The following is a 19587-nucleotide window of genomic DNA, read 5'->3' on the forward strand; positions in this document are numbered from 1 at the left end:
TCTCTCACCTTGATATTTATGTCACTACTCGCAAACTGCTCACTCCTTCACTCCTTTGAATTACTGAAGAGCGGCTATTGTTGGGAGAAAGAAAAAAGCCTCTGCAGACTTATCACTGGAGAGAATAACATGTTTGGAAGTATGGGACACGGGACTATGAATTTGAGAATGTTGTAAATGGTAATAATGGTTGGAAATATGGGACTTTGAGTGATTGGAGTGAAAATGTTACGAATGAAAATATTGTTGTGAAAGTTCATTATGGTAATATTTGGTGTAGGAATGTGACAGATAGAGTGTGAGATGGAGGGCAGATATGATGGATGGTAGATTATCTGATGCCCGGTTTCCTTCAGTAACGGTCTGCTTGCAGTCACAGGTAAACACATGGTCTCCCACCTCTCTCTCTCCCCCCCCCCCCCCACACACACACACACACACACACACACACACACACACACACACACACACACACACACACACACACACACACACACACACACACACACACACACACACACACACACACACACACACACACACACACACACACACACACACACACAGGGGCGGGCTGAGACAAAACTTCAGCCCTGGCATTTGAGCCACACCAGCTCACATTACCGAGCGCATCTGGCACTCCTAACTGTTATTTGCAATTACATATAGAGCCAACATGCAGTACATCTGTGTCCCTCTGTTTTCTTCCTACCTACAGTACATGCACTCACCTCTGAGCTGTCTCTGCTAAGCCTAGCACCCTGTCCCACAGCACTGGTACCAGAAGACCAGGGGACCACACTGCCTGTGCTGGGCCCAGCAACATCCTAGTTGTGAATGAATAAACACATTTATTAGATAAAGAGGAAAGATTACTGAATAAATGCCTAATAGATGACCATTGGCTCATAATATCTTATGAAAGCCCAACTACTTATTTTGCATAAGTACTTAAGTTCATATATTGAGTTGCACCCTCTGTTGCCCTCAGAACAGCCTCAATTTGTCGGGGCATGGACTCTACAAGCTGTTAAAAGCATTCCATAAGGATTCAAGCTGGTGTTGACTCCAATGCTTCCCACAGTTCAAGTTGGCTGAATGGCACACATACACAATCCATGTCTCAATTGTCTCAAGGCTTAAAAATCTGTCTTTAACCCTTCCCCCCCCCCCCCCCCCCCCTCATCTATATTGAAGTGGATTTAACAGGGGACATCAATAATGGATCATAGCTTTCACCTGGATTCACCTGGTCAGTCTATGTCATGGAAAGAGCAGGTGTTCCTAATGTTTTGTTCACTTAGTGTATAATATTTAGCCAAAATATCAATAAACTGCCAGTACATGTGTCAGTCTCTCTCTCGCTCTGTTTTCTCCCTACGTCCACTACACTTGACTGATGTCTGTGCTGAACTGTCTGTGCTGCTAAGCCTAGCATCACCGGGACCAGAAGACCAGGGGACCGCACTGCATGAGATGGGCACAGCTACATACCTTCTAGGGCAGGGGTATTCAGCTCTTACCCTACAAGGTTTGGAGCCTGCTGGTTTTCTTTTCCACCTGATATTGAATTGCACACACCTGGTGTCCCAGGTCTAAACCAGTCCCTGATTAGAGAGGTGCAAGGCAAAAATGCATTGGAACTGGCTTCGAGGTCCAGAGTTGAGTTTGAAGGTATTGAAAGTATAGATTGCACTCACTTTAGGTCAGGGACTGCAAAAATACTTTACTAGTGATTAGTAAATGGCTCATTAATGTGGGAGAAATTATTAGTAAATGGTGAACCTACAATTTCTAAATGCCTTATAAATGGTTTATATAATACCTTATAACAGCCTACCTACATATTTTGAATTAGTGCATGTCAAGTGTTCCTCCCTACCCACTTAGCTAAGTGTTTAAATATTAGGCTACATATAATTCAATAGAAAAAACAGAGTGAGATAAGGAGAGAAAGAGGCTGCCAGTTCCTAAATGTTTTTGCTGTATAATACAGCCAATGGCTACATTAAGGAACTGGCAGGCTCTCTCTCTCTCCCTCTCTCTCTGTTGTCTTCTATTGAATTCATATGCATCCTTATGTGTTTGTCAAAGAACGATGCCGGGACTAGTTTATTCCCAGTGTATCTTTCTGCCAAATAGTGACAGGCCTCTCAACAAATGAAATAAGCAGTGGTGGCTATGCAATGTAATACGACACATAATACGAGTCATAAACCCACTCACTGGGCTGAAAAGACTGAGATTCAGAAGTGAATTCACATTGATAAAACAATTAAAATACACAGACCCCCAATTGACCTTTCCTGTAATACATGATGACTTGTGTTTAGTAAAATGCATTGCATAAATGTCTAGTAGATGGCTATTTCCTTACCTACAGCATGTGTTATAAAAGCCAATCTAACGACTTGTTAGGCTATATTGCAAGTAGCCTAGTGTCTAAATGTTCCCCCGAATCCCCCTTCCCTATTTCACCTACTAAATTTCATACAATACACAGCTAGAATATTAGGCCTAATTGGCAGCTGTAGTCTACATGATCTTTGTCAGTGTGTATGAGCATGTCTTTCTCTGTTTTCTTCCTACCTCGACTGCACCACAGCTGCTGATCCGTAATTTGTCACATACACAGCCACAACACTCGGACCAGCAGAACCAGAACTTTTAGCAAATAAGTCGGTTAATTTCACACATTTAAAGAGCCCTTTTTTTGATCTCTCAAAAAAAATTCACACCACCTTTACACTTTTCAGTTTTGACTGAGTGACAGATATATACATAATATGACATTTGTAATCTCTTTATTCTTTTGGAACTTATGTGAGTGTAATGTTTAATGTTCATTTTTATTGTTTATTTATTTTTTGTATATGATCTATTTCACTTGCTTTGGCAATGTTAACATGTTTCCCATGCCAGTAGAGGAGGAGGCACTCTTTCCTCTGGTCTAAAAAATATCCCAATGCCCCAGGGCAGTGATTGGGGACACTGTCCTGTGTAGGGTGCCGTCTATCGGATGGGACGTTAAACGGGTGTCCTGACTCTCTGAGGTCATTAAAGATCCCATGGCACTTATCGTAAGAGTCCCGTCGATGTTAATGGGGCCTGTTCCTCCCTCCTTTTCCTATTGTCCACGATCAGCTCCTTTGTCTTGCTCACATTGAGAGAGAGGTTGTTGTCCTGGCACCACACTGCCAACCACACTGCCACAACACTGTAATACCAAAGAAGACTCAAGGCTGTAATTGCTGCCAAAGGTGCTTCAACAAAGTACTGAGTAAAGTGTCTGAATACTTAAGTAAATGTCATATTATTTTTAATATAAATTAGCAAAACATATTTTTCCTTTGTCATTATGTAGTATTGTGTGTAGATTGATGAGGGAAAAAAACGATTCAATCCATTTTGTAATGAGGTCTGAATACTTTCCGAAGGCACTGTATATATATATATAGAGAGAGAGAGATTTTTTTTATATACCTTTTTTTTCATTTTGACCATCCCACCCCAATGGCATTTGTCCAATTCCCTCCTCCCCAATTACACCATTCTACATTTGTTGGTCTCTCCCAACTCTTGCGTTGAAATCACAATCATCAATTTTTGGTGTGTTCTGAAGGATGTGATTGAGTTGGCTGTAGTAATTATCTTTGGTGTCTTCCTTAGAGTATAGTGTTGGTGCATAGGTGCTGATAATGGTTGCATGTTGATTTTTAGGCATTTCAGGTGTAGAGTCATAAAACGTTTGTTGATTCCTATTGGGAGGTCACTTAGTTGATGAGCTTTTTGTGTATTGCAAAGCCTACATGATAACTGTGGTGGCCCGGGTGAGTAGTGCTGCGTAGCAGCATCACCCACCATACTTCACCCTGTCTGGAAATCCTGTACAATGCCTGTTTCCACCTCCCATGCAAGCACACACTGTCTGGAGATGTTTAGGTTGATAGCATGAGGTTTAGTATTCTAAACATGTAGAAAATATGACCACCTTATTGGTTACAAGACTTCACAGCAATCAGGCAATGCCACATGTTTGTCTTTTTCATTACACTCACTCACTCACTCTCTGTCTCTCTCTCTCTCTCTCTCTCTCGCTCTCTCTGTTTCTGTTTCTCTCTCTTTCACTCTCTCTCTGTCTTTCCTTCTGTCTTTCTCGCTCTCTTTCTCGCTCTCTCTCTCTAATGGTGGTTTGCTTGTTATACTAGGGGAGTTTGTTTAGTGGGAGCTCCATTATGGTAACTTACTGCTTGCTCTGCAAATGCAGTGTTATTATGTCTGTTTATGTGTTTGGTTAAACTGTTCTGCACAGCTATGTGTATCACCACTCTCTATCCTACTACCATGCCATTCTTATTAATGTATCATGCCTTGATACTTATTCTTAACTCACTGATCATGATAACGATAATGACAAATAATTGTAATGGGGATATGGATACAGGTGGGAATTATGATGATGATCCAAAGATTATGATGTCATCTCCTTGGCCAGAGTTTTACAGGTCCACATTTTTCCTTAGCCGTTGGGAAACGTAGATAAACACATGTCATTAAAGGCTATATTGTTGACTGCTATAAGCCCACAGTAAACACACCATCTATCTTCCTTAGCAACTCAGCCCTGCCACTTTACAGCAGGCCCCAATTACACTAGCCCTAATTACTGGAGTGGGTGACTTTAGGTATGTCTCTGTGTGTGTCTCTCTCTCTGTGTGTGTGTGTGTGTGTGTGTGTGTGTGTGTGTGTGTGTGTGTGTGTGTGTGTGTGTGTGTGTGTGTGTGTGTGTGTGTGTGTGTGTGTGTGTGTGTGTGTGTGTGTGTGTGTGTGTGTGTGTGTGTGTGTGTGTGTGTGTGTGTGTGCGTGCGTGCGTGCGTGCGTGCGTGCGTGCGTGCGTGCGTGCGTGCGTGCGTGCGTGCGTGTGTGTGTGTGTGTGTGTCAGATGGTACTTCCCTTGGCTAACCTAGCATGTTATACTGTGTCCCACACATCAGATCCCTCATTCAGTTACATCAAGGTTAATGCAAGGAAACGGGAGAACGAACATTAAAATGGAGTGAGAATTATAAAGAAGAGATGGGTGAGGACAGTTCCAGAACTACCACGCCAGCAGAGCAGAGACACTTTCTCTTTCCCCTAGCTCTTTCCTGCCAACATTCTGAGTTATATTTGGCTTCTCTCTCCTCTCTGCCCTCGTTTGTAAACTGCCATTTGTCCTGCCAACCAGGCAGGATGGTGTAATACTGGAGACATTTTGGGGGAGAGGGTTTAGGTATTTACAATGACTTTAGCAATTACACCGAGCCAGGAGAGAGAGAGAGAGAGAGAGAGAGAGAGAGAGAGAGAGAGAGAGAGAGAGAGAGAGAGAGAGAGAGAGAGAGAGAGAGAGAGAGAGAGAGAGAGCAATGAATACTAAGGGTTAGACTGTAGGATAGAGAGAGAGTGATACACACAGAGTACAACAAAGGATAATTCTAGATTGATGGAGAAAATGGAGGGAGAGATGAATAGGAAGGGAAGGGGGACAGAGGGAGATATGGAAAAGAGACAGGGGGAGCAGGAGAGGCAAAAGAGAGAGAGAAAGAAAGGGACAGCTAAGGGCACAGAGAGGGATAGACAGAGGACAGAACAAAGGTTAATCTATCGTGCTGATTCATTTGTTTTCCTGGCCGATGCTATGTGTGTGTCGGTGTATCAGTGTGAGCAGGAGATATTTTCCATGTCTCTTCCCTGTCCTTCATACTCACCTTGGCCTTTTATGCTCAGTCGTACTTCTACTGGTGTCCACTGCATGGTGTTCCTCTGAGAACTCTGTGGTATTCAGACACACACACACACACACACACACAGCAGTGCAGCCATCGTACACAGACACCGTGCATTGCTAGCGTCATTGAGGAAGTTCAGGGTAATGTTGCTGCCAGGAATTGGTTGGCACTCTCTATTCTCTTTAATATACTGATACCTGAGCACCAGCATGGGTTGTGTAGGGTATGGCTATGTAAAGGTTTTTCAAGGAAGGGTTTCAATCAATCAATGTATTTATAAGCCCTTTAACATCAGCAGTTGTCACAAAGTGCTATACAGATACCCAGCCTAAAACCCCAAAGAGAAAGCAATGCAGATGCACAATGACTAGGAAAAACTCCCTAGAAGGCAGGAACCAAGGAAGAAACTAGAGAGGAACCAGGTTCAGAGGGCTGGCCAGACCTCTTCTGGCTGTGCCTGATGTTGAAGAGTTTCAGAGTTTGCAGAGATAAAATCGTTCTCTGTCCATTTCATAGGGAGCACAGAAAACAGCTGCAGGCATAAGTCAACCAGAACAACGGACACATAATTCCTTGATTATGGTCTATTTGGACAGTAGCACCCAAACAACACCTGTTTCAGTATAGCAACCTGCAGATGTCTTGGTACCTTCACTTTTTTTGCCATGCATCGCCTCTGTACAGCACAGCTTCCCCACATGTATAGAAGAAACCTCTTTAATTGGGGAGCACTCTTTATCATGATCCTTCGAGCCGTATATTAACAATAACCTGTAAAGCACAATCCACTCTGCCCTCCAACTAATCTTCACTTCTTCTCTCTGCACAGACTGACCAGTTGGGGGCGTATGTTTAGCGAGATGTTGATAGTTTTAATAAAACGTTGTGTTGATATGACCCACTGTGGTAGAGATGGACCGTGTTACACATACATGTACGATGCCTCAGGCCATGTGGGTTGGAAGGGTCCTGAGGAAGCCAACAGCTCTTAGCTTACAGAGACACATGTTGCTAAAATAAGACACCCTTACAGCAGAAAGGGGAGGAGAGGGGGGTAGAGTGTGAGAGAGGTAGAGTAGGAAAGGGTGCAAAGGGAAAGAAAATAAAGCGCTATCTAGAACCCAAAAGGGTTATTTGGATGTCCTCAAAGGAGAACCCTTTGGAGAACCCTTTTTGGTTCCCGGTACAAGATCCCTTTTGGTTTCTGGTAGAACACTTTGGGTTCCATAAATAATCCTTTTGGAACCTTTTTCTCTATAAGTGTAGAATATAGGAAAGAGGGAAGTAGAGGGGGAGTGGAAGAGAATGAAGTATAAAAAGGGGGGCCAGTGATCTAGTGTCAACGAGTACATGTACCGCCTTTAAGATGGTAGGGGTCTCCTATTTCAGTTAAAGAGAGAGAGAGAGAGACAGGTGTAGTAATTATTAACAATAAACTTGATCCCCCAGTCCTCTGTCTCTCTCTCTTTATCTCATATATTGCAGATTTAAGACATTTGGTATTGATATCTCAATACTCAATATTCTATCACATGTGCTATACAAAAGTCATATTCCAACAGAAGTTACTAGAATTTGTCTGTGTGAGTAAATGTTTAATCTCCTCTCTCTGATGCACACACTGAATATGACAAATATTTAATTTAGTCTAGTCTAGACTGTGTGTGTGTGTGTGTGTGTGTGTGTGTGTGTGTGTGTGTGTGTGTGTGTGTGTGTGTGTGTGTGTGTGTGTGTGTGTGTGTGTGTGTGTGTGTGTGTGTGTGTGTGTGTGTGTGTGTGTGTGTGTGTGTGTGTGTGTGTGTGTTATGTCTGACCTTGGGCTCAAGCCAGCCAGACAAACTGGAGCATGTTCGCAAACAGCGACGGGACATTTTAGACAAACGGGGAGGAATCTACCACTTCATATTTCAGGTTGAACAATACTTTCAATACTTTCAAATGACCTTCTTTCGTTATATATGTACTGTAGATAAAGGATATAAGGAAAGGCTGCCTTGATAAGAGTATTGGGACACAACCTCCAAATACATTCACGTCTCAATTATCAGCTTTCCCTTCTCAAATTCTGAGCAGGAGCTCTGTAAAGTAGCAAGCCCCCTGGCGAGGCGAGTGTCCTGAGAGAGAGAGACAGGTGTAGTAATTATTAACAATAAACTTGATCCCCCAGTCCTCTGTCTCTCTCTCTTTATCTCATATATTGCAGATTTAAGACATTTGGTATTGATATCTCAATACTCAATATTCTATCACATGTGCTATACAAAAGTCATATTCCAACAGAAGTTACTAGAATTTGTCTGTGTGAGTAAATGTTTAATCTCCTCTCTCTGATGCGCACACTGAATATGACAGCTTTCCCTTCTCAAATTCTGAGCAGGAGCTCTGTAAAGTAGCAAGCCCCCTGGCGAGGCGAGTGTCCTGAGAGAGAGAGACAGGTGTAGTAATTATTAACAATAAACTTGATCCCCCAGTCCTCTGTCTCTCTCTCTTTATCTCATATATTGCAGATTTAAGACATTTGGTATTGATATCTCAATACTCAATATCAGCTTTCCCTTCTCAAATTCTGAGCAGGAGCTCTGTAAAGTAGCAAGCCCCCTGGCGAGGCGAGTGTCCTGACGCAGCAGGTTCTCTGACATAGCAGTGGGCCCTCTAACGCAGCTTAGTACACAGCCCAGGTCTGACTGATGGGTGCTAGATTTCTTGAATGGATTTGGCTATATAGCTATCCATCCATGAACATTAAACTCCTAAGTATGGCACAGTAAGCAGATTACAGCTAATCCCCTTAGTGTTAGAGTATATGATCCTAATGTATAGGCAATACATGATCAACATGTAGCGTAATGCGACAAGGTCACACTTAATGCGTGTGGAATTAGAAGGTAACCATAGAATCATAGAATACAATGACACACTATATGGCCTGTGGTAGTTCCTTGTGACGTAATCTGCTTTTATGTTCTGTTTCAGGTTCTTCTGTGATTTGTTTATGTCCAATAACTGTTGTGCTACAGGTGTATTATTTCTGTTTGTGAGGCTTAGGGGGATTATTACTGTATGTTTAGTTGACGTACCCTCTGTAGGTACTGTATGTGAGAACCATGAAGGGCTGAGGGATGCTAATGCATTACCTCTGTCCCTCCTATACTGAGCCTTACATACTGTTAAACACTCACTCCAATGTCTTTATCTCACAAATACTTACTTCACATGCTTAGAGGATAGTCACCAGATATACTTCTTCCCACTTTCTCATGCTTCTCCCTCAGCATCAATACTATTTATTTGCACATGATAAATACACAAATACACACACACACACACACACACACACACACACACACACACACACACACACCACACACACACACACACACACACACACACACACACACACACACACACACACACACACACACACACACACACACACACACACACACACACACACACACTTTCCCACATAACTTGACCCCACACCTTCACTCGCACGCAGGTTGACCCCTGACTATGCTCAGTAAAGCATAGTCAGGGTTAATAAATGTATTAAAGCTGCAATATGTAACTTTTTGGGGGATCTTACCAAAATTCACATAGAAATGTGAGTTATAGAATCTTCATTCTCATTGAAAGCAAGTCTAATAAACGGTATATCTGTTCTATGTGCGTTATTTCTATGCTTCCCATTCTTAAGTTCAGTTTTTGCGTCTTTTACTTTCTGTTTTGTACACAAGCTGCTGAAACAGCTGAAAAATATATATTTTTGGTTATTGGAAATATATATCACAGCAGTTTAGATGGTACAATGATTCTCTACACTGTACCTGCTTTTTTTTCATATTAACTGAACTATTAGAATTTTAGCAATCAGGAAATGTCGTAGCCATTTCTGCACTGTGCATCTTTAAGTGGTCAGGAATAGGTCTGTTTTTACAGAGAACTTGTTGGGAATGTCTTAATCTCAACGTACAGCCCCCCCCCCCCCCCCCCGGCCGCCTAATCCCCCAGAAATGTCTGCTACTCCTGGACGCTGTATCTCTGTGTCGGCTCTACTACCAGTAATTACCACGGATAATTACCTAGCCACTGACTATCCCACTACTGGGTTGAACCCTGAGAGTTCTTAATGAGCAGATTTATGAATGTCAACAAACAAAGCCTAATGTATGATTTTCAGCGGGGTTTAGAAAAAACATACATAAATTCATGTCTACTTTACTTGACTGACTTCATCAGGAAAGAGATTGATGAGGGAAATCTTTGTGGAATGGTACTGCTTGACCTACGGAAGGCCTGTGATACAGTTAACCACTGTCTTCTATCTCCAAACTGGAGGCACCGGGGTTAAGCAGTATCACTCTAGGCTGGGTAAAGTCCTACTTGTCAGGTAGGGAGCAAGTGATGGAGGTTAATGGTTCACTATCTCAGGCAAAATCAATAAGCTTTGGCATTCCGCAAGGGAGCGTGCTTGGGTCACTACTGTTTTTATAGTACATAAATGATATGAAAGATGCTTGTTCTTGCTATCTTTTCCTTTATGCATATGACTCTACACCTTTGGTGTATCATAAAAGTGAAACCATGTTAGAGAGCATACTTGGCACAGTGCTTACTAACATTAGCACATTGCTTGGAGATAATAAGCTATCTCTGCACTAAATTGTATAGGTCTTCTGAAATCAGAGTGGACTTAGGGGGTGAGGTGCTAACTGCCAAAACCTCTGGTAGCTACCTGGTATGCATCCTTGATGGAAACTTAAGGGGGTGTGAGCATGGCCACTAAAGTGCTAGGTAAAGTTAATGCCAGGATCTTGTTTTTGATAGAAAGTCAAAGCTGCTCACTTTAACCATATCTACATGTACATACTACCTCAATCAGCCTGACTAACCGGTGCCTGTATATAGCCTCGCTACTGTTATTTTTCACTGTCTTTTTTACTGTTGTTTTTATTTCTTTACCGACCTATTGTTCACCTAATACCTTTTTTTGCACTGTTGGTTAGGGGTTTACACCTGTTGTATTCGGCGCACGTGACAAATAAACTTTGATTTGATTTGCTTGATAGGGACTCCATGAGAGTGCTAGCCACTGCCCTCAATCAGTGCCATATTGACTACGCTATTACTTCATGGTTTGAGGGTTTAGCATACCCCCCGCAAACTTCCGGTGAATTTACTAAATTACTCACGATAAACGTTCACAAAAAACATAACAATTATTTTAAGAATTATAGATACAGAACTCCTCTATGCACTCGCTATGTCCGATTTTAAAATAGCTTTTCGGTGAAAGCACATTTTGCAATATTCTAAGTAGATAGCCCGGCATCACAGGGCTAGCTATTTAGACACCCACCAAGTTTAGCTCTCACCAAAGTCAGATTTACTATAAGAAAAATGTTATTACCTTTGCTGTTCTTCGTCAGAATGCACTCCCAGGACTTCTACTTCAATAACAAATGTTGGTTTGGTTCAAAATAATCCATAGTTATATCCAAATAGCTGCGTTTTGTTCGTGCGTTCAAGACACTATCCGAAAGGGTAAAGAAGGGTGAGGCGCCTGACGCGTTTCGTGACAAAAAAATTCTAAATATCCCATTACCATACTTCGAAGCATGTCAACCGCTGTTTAAAATCAATTTTTATGCCATTTTTCTCGTAAAAAAGCGATAATATTCCGACCGGGAATCTGTGTTTTAGTACAAAGAGAGAGAAAATAAAAACATGGGGTCGCCTCGTGCACGCGCCTCAGTGTCATTGTCCTCTGATAGACCACTTACCAAAGGTGCTAATGTTTTTCAGCCAGGGGCTGCCTCGACATCATTCAGCTTTTTCCCGGGTTCTGAGAGCCTATGGGAGCCGTAGGAAGTGTCACGTTACAGCAAAGATCCTACGTTTTCAATAAAAAGAGTCAAGAAGCCCAAGGAATGGTCAGAGAGGGCACTTCCTGTACAGAATCTTCTCAGGTTTTTGCCTGCCATATGAGTTCTGTTATACTCACAGACACCATTCAAACAGTTTTAGAAACTTTAGGGTGTTTTCTATCCAAAGCCAATAATTATATGCATATTCTAGTTTCTGGGCAGTAGTAATAACCAGATTAAATCGGGTACGTTTTTTTATCCGGCCGTGTAAATACTGCCCCCTAGCCCTAACAGGATAACATAATGTCCTAGGAGTGTCATCTGATGAAGATCATCAAAGGTTAGTGCTGCATTCAGCTGTGGTTTTGTTTTTTGTGACATTATATGCTAGCTTGAAAAATGGGTGTCTGATTATTTCTGTCTGGGTACTCTGCTGACATAATCTAATGTTTTGCTTTCGCTGTAAAGCCTTTTTGAAATCGGACAGTGTGGTTAGATAAAGGAGAGTCTTGTCTTTAAAATGGTGTAAAATAGTCATATGTTTGAAAAATTGAAGATTTCGGATTTTCGAGGAGTTTGTATTTCGCGCCACGCCTATCATTGGATATTGGAGCAGGTGTTCCGCTAGCGGAACGTCTAGATGTAAGAGGTTAAGGATGCACACAACCACAACATCAGATCAGGTGTTGCTAATGTGTGCTTATACAGGTTCAGGAGTAATGCTGGGAAAGGTACACTACATGACCAAAAGTATGTGGACACCTGCTCGTCGAACATCTCATTCCAAAATCATGGGCATTAATATGGAGTTGGTCCCACTGTTGCTGCTATAACAACCTCCACTCTTATGGGAAGGCTTTCCACTAGATGTTACAACATTTCTTTGGGGACTTGCTTCAATTCAGCCACAAGACCATTAGTGAGGTCGGGCACTGATGTTGGGCGATTAGGCCTGGTTTGCAGTCAGTGTTCCAATTCCTCACAAAGGCGTTCAATCGGGTTGAGGTCAGGGCTCTATGCAGGCCAGCCAAGTTCTTCCACACCGACCACAACAAACCATTTCTGTATAGACCTGGCTTTGTGCACAGGGGCATTGGCATGCTGAAACAGGAAAGGGTCTTCCCCAAACTGTTTCCACAAAGTTGGAAACATTGAATCATCTAGAATATAATTGTATGCTGTAGTGTTACGATATCCCTTCACTGGAACTAAGGGGCCTAGCCCGAACCATGAAAAACAGCCCCAGACCATTATTCCTCCTCCATCAGACTTTACAATTGGCACTATGCATTGAGAAAGGTAGCGTTCTCCTGGCATCTGCCAAACCCAGATTAGTCCGTCGGACTGCCAGATGGTGAAGCGTGATTCATCACTCCAGAGAACGCGTTTCCACTGCTCCAGAGTCCAATGGCGGTGAGCTTCACACCACTCCAGCCCTCTATCTTAGGCTAGTGTGCGGCTGCTCAGCCTTGGAACCCATTTCATGAATCTCCCATGAACAGTTCTTGTGCTGACGTTACTTCCAGAGGCAGTTTGGAACTCAGTAGTGAGTATTGCTGGAGAAAACTTCAGCACTCGGTGGTCCTGTTTTGTGAACGTGTGTGGCCTACCACTTCGTGGCTAAGCTGTTGTTGCTCCTAGAAGTTTCCACTTCACAATAACAGCATTTACATTTGACTGGGGCAGCTCTAGCAGGGCAGTAATTTGAAGAACTGAGTTGTTGAAAAGGTGGCATCCTATGACAGTGCCACGTTGAAAGTCACTGAGCTCCTCAGTAAGTCCATTCTACTGCCAATGTACACTACTGTTCAAAAGCTTGGGGTCACTTAGAAATGTCCTTGTTTTGAAAGAAATACATTTTCTGTCCATTAAAATAAGATCAAATTGATCAGAAATACAGTGTAGACACTGTTAATGTTGTAAATGACTATTGTAGCTGGAAACTGCAGATTTTTTATGGAATATTGTAATGATGTGCGCTGAGAGTCGAGAAGCAAGTTCAGGGAGGGAGTATTTTAATAAATAAATGAAACATAATACAAAAACAAGAAACACAAACAACACACAGACAGGAAACTGAAACAATAACGCCTGGGGAAGGAACCAAAGGGAGTGACAGATTTTTATTCATTTTTTTTATTTCACCTTTATTTAACCAGGTAGGCTAGTTGAGAACAAGTTCTCATTTGCAACTGTGACCTGGCCAAGATAAAGCAAAGCAGTTTAACACATACAACAACACAGAGTTACACATGGAATAAACAAACATACAATAAATAATACAGTAGAAAAATCTATATACATGTGCAAATGAGGTAGGATAAGAGAGGTAAGGCAATAAATAGGCCATGGTGGCAAAGTAATTACAATATAGCAATTAAACACTGGAATGGTAGGATGTTCAGAAGATGAACGTGCAAGTAAAGATACTGGGTTGCAAAGGAGCAAGATAAATAAATAAATACAGTATGGGGATGAGGTAAATTGGATGGGCTATTTACAGATGAGCTATGTACAGGTGCAGTGATCTGTGAGCTGCTCTGACAGCTGGTGCTTAAAGCTAGTGAGGGAGGTAAGTCATTGGCAGCAGAGAACTGGAAGGAGAGGCGGCCAAAGGAAGAATTGGCTTTGGGGGTGACCAGTGAGATATACCTGCTGGAGCGCGTGCTACGGGTGGGTGCTGCTATGGTGACCAGTGAGCTGAGATAAGGTGGGGATTTACCTAGCAATGACTTGTAGATGACCTGGAGCCAGTGGGTTTGGCGACGAGTATGAAGCGAGGGCCAGCCAACGAGAGCATACAGGTCACACTGGTGTGGCAGTATATGGGGCTTTGGTGACAAAACGGATGGCAGTGTGATAGACTGCATCCAATTCGCTGAGTAGAGTGTTAGAGGCTATTTTGTAAATGAAATTGCCGAAGTCGAGGATCGGTAGGATGGTCAGTTTTACGAGGGTATGTTTGGCAGCATGAGTGAAGGATGCTGTGTTGCGAAATAGGAAACCAATTCTAGATTTCATTTTGGATTGGACATGTTTAATGTGAGTCTGGAAGGAGAGTTTACAGTCTAACCAGACACCTAGTCAGAACCATCCAGAGTAGTGATGCTAGACGGGCGGGCAGGTGCGGGCAGCGATCGGTTGAAGAGCATGCATTTAGTTTTACTTGCATTTAAGAGCAGTTGGAGGCCACGGAAGGAGAATTGTATGGCATTGAAGCTCATCTGGAGGTTAGTTAACACAGTGTCCAAAGAAGGGCCAGAGGTATACAGAATGCTGTCGTCTGCGTAGAGGTAGATCACAGAATCACCAACAGCGAGAGCGACATCATTGATGTATCCAGAGAAGAGAGTCGGTCTGAGAATTGAACCCTGTGGCACCCCCATAGAGACTGCCAGAGGTCCAGACAACAGGCCCTCTGATTTGACATACTGAACTCTATCGGAGAAGGAGTTGGTGAACCAGCCGAGGAAATCATTTGAGAAACCAAGGCTGTTGAGTCTGAATGTTGTGATTGACAGAGTCGAAAGCCTTAGCCAGGTCGATGAATACGGCTGCACAGTAATGTCTCTTATCGATGGCAGTTATGATATCGTTTAGGACCTTGAGCGTGGCTGAGGTGCACCCATGCCCAGCTCTGAAACCAGATTGCATAGCGGAGAAGGTGCGGTGAGATTCAAAATATCATCGGGCCACAGTGTCTCCTGACCCCTCCTGTCTCAGCCTCCAGTATTTATGCTGCAGTAGTTCATGTGTCGGGGGGCTAGGGTCAGTCTGTTATATCTGGAGTATTTCTCCACTGTCCTGTGTGAATTTAAGTATGCTCTCTCTTAGTCTTTCTTTCTTTCTCTCTCTCGGGGCACCTGAGCCCTAGCACCATGCCTCAGGACTACCTGGCATGATGACTCCTTGCTGTCCCCAGTCCACCTGGCCGTGCTACTGCTCCAGTTTCAACTGTTCTGCCTACGGCTATGGAACCCTGACCTGTTCACCCGACGTGCTACCTGTCCCAGACCTACTTTTTTAAAACTCTCTAGAGACAGCAGGAGCGGTAGAGATACTCTCAATGATCGGCTATGAAAAGCCAACAGACATTTACTCCTGAGGTGCTGACCTGTTGCACCTTCGACAACTACTGTGATTATTATTATTTGACCATGCTGGTCATTTATGAACATTTGAACATCTTGGACATGTTCTGTTATAATCTCCACCCGGCACAGCCAGAAGAGGACTGGCCACCTCTCATAGCCTGGTTCCCGTCTAGGTTTCTTCCTAGGTTTTGGCCTTTCTAGGGAGTTTTTCCTAGCCACCGTGCTTCTACACCTGCATTGCTTGCTGTTTGGGGTTTTAGGCTGGGTTTCTGTGCAGCACTTTGAGATATCAGCTGATGTAAGAAGGGCTATGTAAATAAATTTAATTTTATTTTATTTGAAATTGTTAGTAAAATGTTTGTTAACTTGGCTTTCAAAGACCACAGGATAGAATAGATATAGGTCTGTAGCAGTTTGGGTCTAGAGTGTCTCCCCCTTTGAAGAAGGGGATGACCGCGGCAGCTTTCCAATCTATGGGAATCTCAGACGATACGAAAGAGAGGTTGAACAGGCTAGTAATAGGGGTTGCAACAATTTCGGCAGATCATTTTAGAAAGAGAAGGTCCAGATTGTCTAGCCCGGCTGATTTGTAGGGGTCCAGATTTTGCAGCTCTTTCAGAACATCAGCTATCTGGATTTGGGTGAAGGAGAAGTGGGGGAGGTAATCAGGGAAGGTAATCAGGGAGGTGATGGATTCCAGGTGAGTCTGATGACGCGCATGTGCGCGTTACGATGGTGACAGGTGTGCACCATAACGAGCAGCCTGGTGACCTAGAGGACGTAGAGGGAGCACTCCAGCATCCCGGAGTTGCCTCTTCACTGTTGATGTTGAGACTAGTGTTTTGTGGGTACTATTTAATGAAGCTGCCAGTTTAGGACTTGTGTGAGGTGCCTGTTTCTCAAAGTAGATACTCTAATGTACATGTTCTCTTGCTCAGTTGTGCACTGGGGCCTCCCGCTCCTCTTTCTATTCTGGTTAGAGCCAGTTTTCACTGTTCTGTGAAGGGAGTAATACACAGCGTTGTACGACATCTTCAGTTTCTTGGCAATTTCTCACATGGAATAGCCTTCATTTCTCTGAACAAGAATAGACTGACGAGTTTCAGAAGAAAGTTATTTGTTTCTGCTCAGTGTGAGCCTGTAATCGAACCCAGAAACGCTGATGCTCCAGATAGTCAACTAATCTAAAGAATGCCAGTTTCTATTGCTTCTTTAATCAGGACATCAGTTTTCAGCTGTGCTAACATAATTGCAAAAGGGTTTTCTAGTGATCAAGTAGCCTTTTAAAATGATAAACTTGGATTAGCTAACACAATGTGCCATTGGAACACAGGAGTGATGGTTGCTGATAATGGGCCTCTGTACACTTATGTAGATATTTGTTATGTGTGCTCCCTCTCCGGCCTCTAGGTCACCAGGCTGCTCGTTATGGTGCACACCTGTCACCATCGTTACGTGCACCTGTGCGTCATCAGACTCACCTGGACTCCATCACCTCCCTGATTACCTTCCCTATATATGTCACTCCCTTTGGTTCCTTCCGCAGGCGTTATTGTTTCAGTTTCCTGTCTGTGTGTTGTTCGGATTTCTTGTTTTTGTATTATGTTTCATTTATTTATTAAAACACTCACTCCCTGTACTTGCTTCCCGACTCTCAGCGCACATAATTACAGAATAACGCCTCACATTTTTTTTTGTGTGTCAGTCGGAATGGCGTCAGTCGGGTCCGGGATCCGCTACAGGCTCTCATGCCTCAGACAGATCGCCAGGCTCCCCTGCCTCCGCCGGCTCGTCAGGCTCTCATGCCTCAGCCGGCTCGTCGGGGTTTCATGTCTTCGATGGATCGCCAGGCTTCCCTGCTTACGCCGGCTTGTCAGGCTCTCATGCCTATGCCGGATCACCAGGCTCCCCTGCCTCAGCCGGCAAAAGGTTCCCACGCATCAGCAGGGGTGGCCAGTCCGCTCCTGATCCCTGGGATCATCCCTTTGGTTGGCGTCCTGCGGCTGGAGCCGAACGCGCCGGGGAGGGGGTACTGTCACGTATGCTCTCTCTCCGGCGCTCTAGGTTGCCATGTTCCTGCATCTCAGCTGGATTGACAGGTTTCCCGCGCCTCAGCAGAGGTGACTGATCCGCTCCGGATCCCCGGGATCGTCATTTTGGTCAGAGTCCTGCAGCTAAAGCCGTGCGTCTGAGAGGGGGTACTGTCACGTGTGCTCCCTCTCCGGCCTCTAGGTCACCAGGCTGCTCGTTATGGTGCACACCTGTCACCATCGTTACGCGCACCTGCGTGTCGTCAGACTCACCTGGACTCTATCACCTCCCCGATTACCTTCCCTATATTTATTTATCTTGCTCCTTTGCACCCCAGTATCTCTACTTGCACATTCATCTTCTGCACATCCTACCATTCCAGTGTTTAATTGCTATATTGTAATTACTTTGCCACCATGGCCTATTTATTGCCTTACCTCTCTTATCCTACCTCATTTGCACATGTATATAGATTATTGATTGTATGTTTATTTATTCCATGTGTAACTCTGTGTTGTTATATGTGTTAAACTGCTTTGCTTTATCTTGGCCAGGTCGCAGTTGCAAATGAGAACTTGTTCTCAACTAGCCTACCTGGTTAAATAAAGGTGAAATAAAAAAAAATTCATACAAATCTATGTCACTCCCTTTGGTTCCTTCCCCAGGCGTTATTGCTTCAGTTTCCTGTATGTGCGTTGTTCATGTTTTGTCACGTCCTGGCCAGTATAAGGTTAATTGTTTTTGTAGTTTGGTCAGGACGTGGCAGAGGGTATTTGTTTTATGTGGTTCGGGGTGTTGTGTTTGTGTAAAGGGTGTTTGATTTAGTATTTCTGGGTTTTTGGTTGATGGTCTATGTGGTTGTATTCTATGGTTAGTCTGGTGTGTGTGTTTCTATGTTTGGTTAATTGGGGTTGGGACTCTCAGTTGAAGGCAGGTGTTGTCTATCTGCCTTTGATTGAGAGTCCCATATATTAGGGTGTGTTTGTGTGTGTGATTTGTGGGTGATTGTTCTGTGTTTCGCCTTGTGCCTTACCAGACTGTTTTTGTTGATCGTTCGTGTTTTGTTATTTTGTACGTTCATTTTGAAGATAATTAAAAATCAAGATGAGCATTCACGTACCTGCTGCGTTTTGGTCCTCATTCACCGACAACAACCGTGACATGTTTCTTGTTTTTGTATAATGTTTCATTTATTTATTAAAATACTCACTCCCTGAACTTGCTTCTGAACTCTCAGCGCACATCGTTACAATATTCCATAAAACATCTGCCGTTTCCAGCTACAATAGTCATATACAACATTAACAATGTCTACACTGTATTTCTGATCAATTTGAAGTTATTGTAATGGGCAAAAAAATTGCTTTTCTGTCAAAAACAAGGACATTTCTAAGTGACCCCAAACTTTGGAATGGTAGTGTATGTCTATGGAGATTGTATGACTGTGTGCTCAATTTTATACACCTTTCAGCAATGTGTGTGGCTGAAATAGCCACCGGATTGCCAGGCTCCCCTGCCTCAGCCGGTCTGTCAGGTTCCCGCGCCCCAACCGGCGACAGGTTCCCGTACATCAGCAGGGGTGAGCGGTCCGCTCCTGATCCCTGGGATTGTGTCTTTGGTTGGTGTCCTGCGGCTGGAGCCGAACGCGCCGGGGAGGGGGTACTGTCACGTATGCTCTCTCTCCAGCTCTCTAGGTTGCCATGCTCCTGCATCTTAGCCGGATTGAGAGGTTTCCCGTGCCTCAGCAGAGGTGACCGGTCCGCTCCTGATCCCCGGGTTCGTCATTTTGATACACCTTTCAGCAACGTGTGTGGCTGAAATAGCCAA

The sequence above is a fragment of the Salmo salar genome, chromosome 06, assembly GCF_965601325.2.
Source record: "Salmo salar chromosome 06, fSalSal1, whole genome shotgun sequence".
Lineage (NCBI taxonomy): Eukaryota > Metazoa > Chordata > Actinopteri > Salmoniformes > Salmonidae > Salmo > Salmo salar.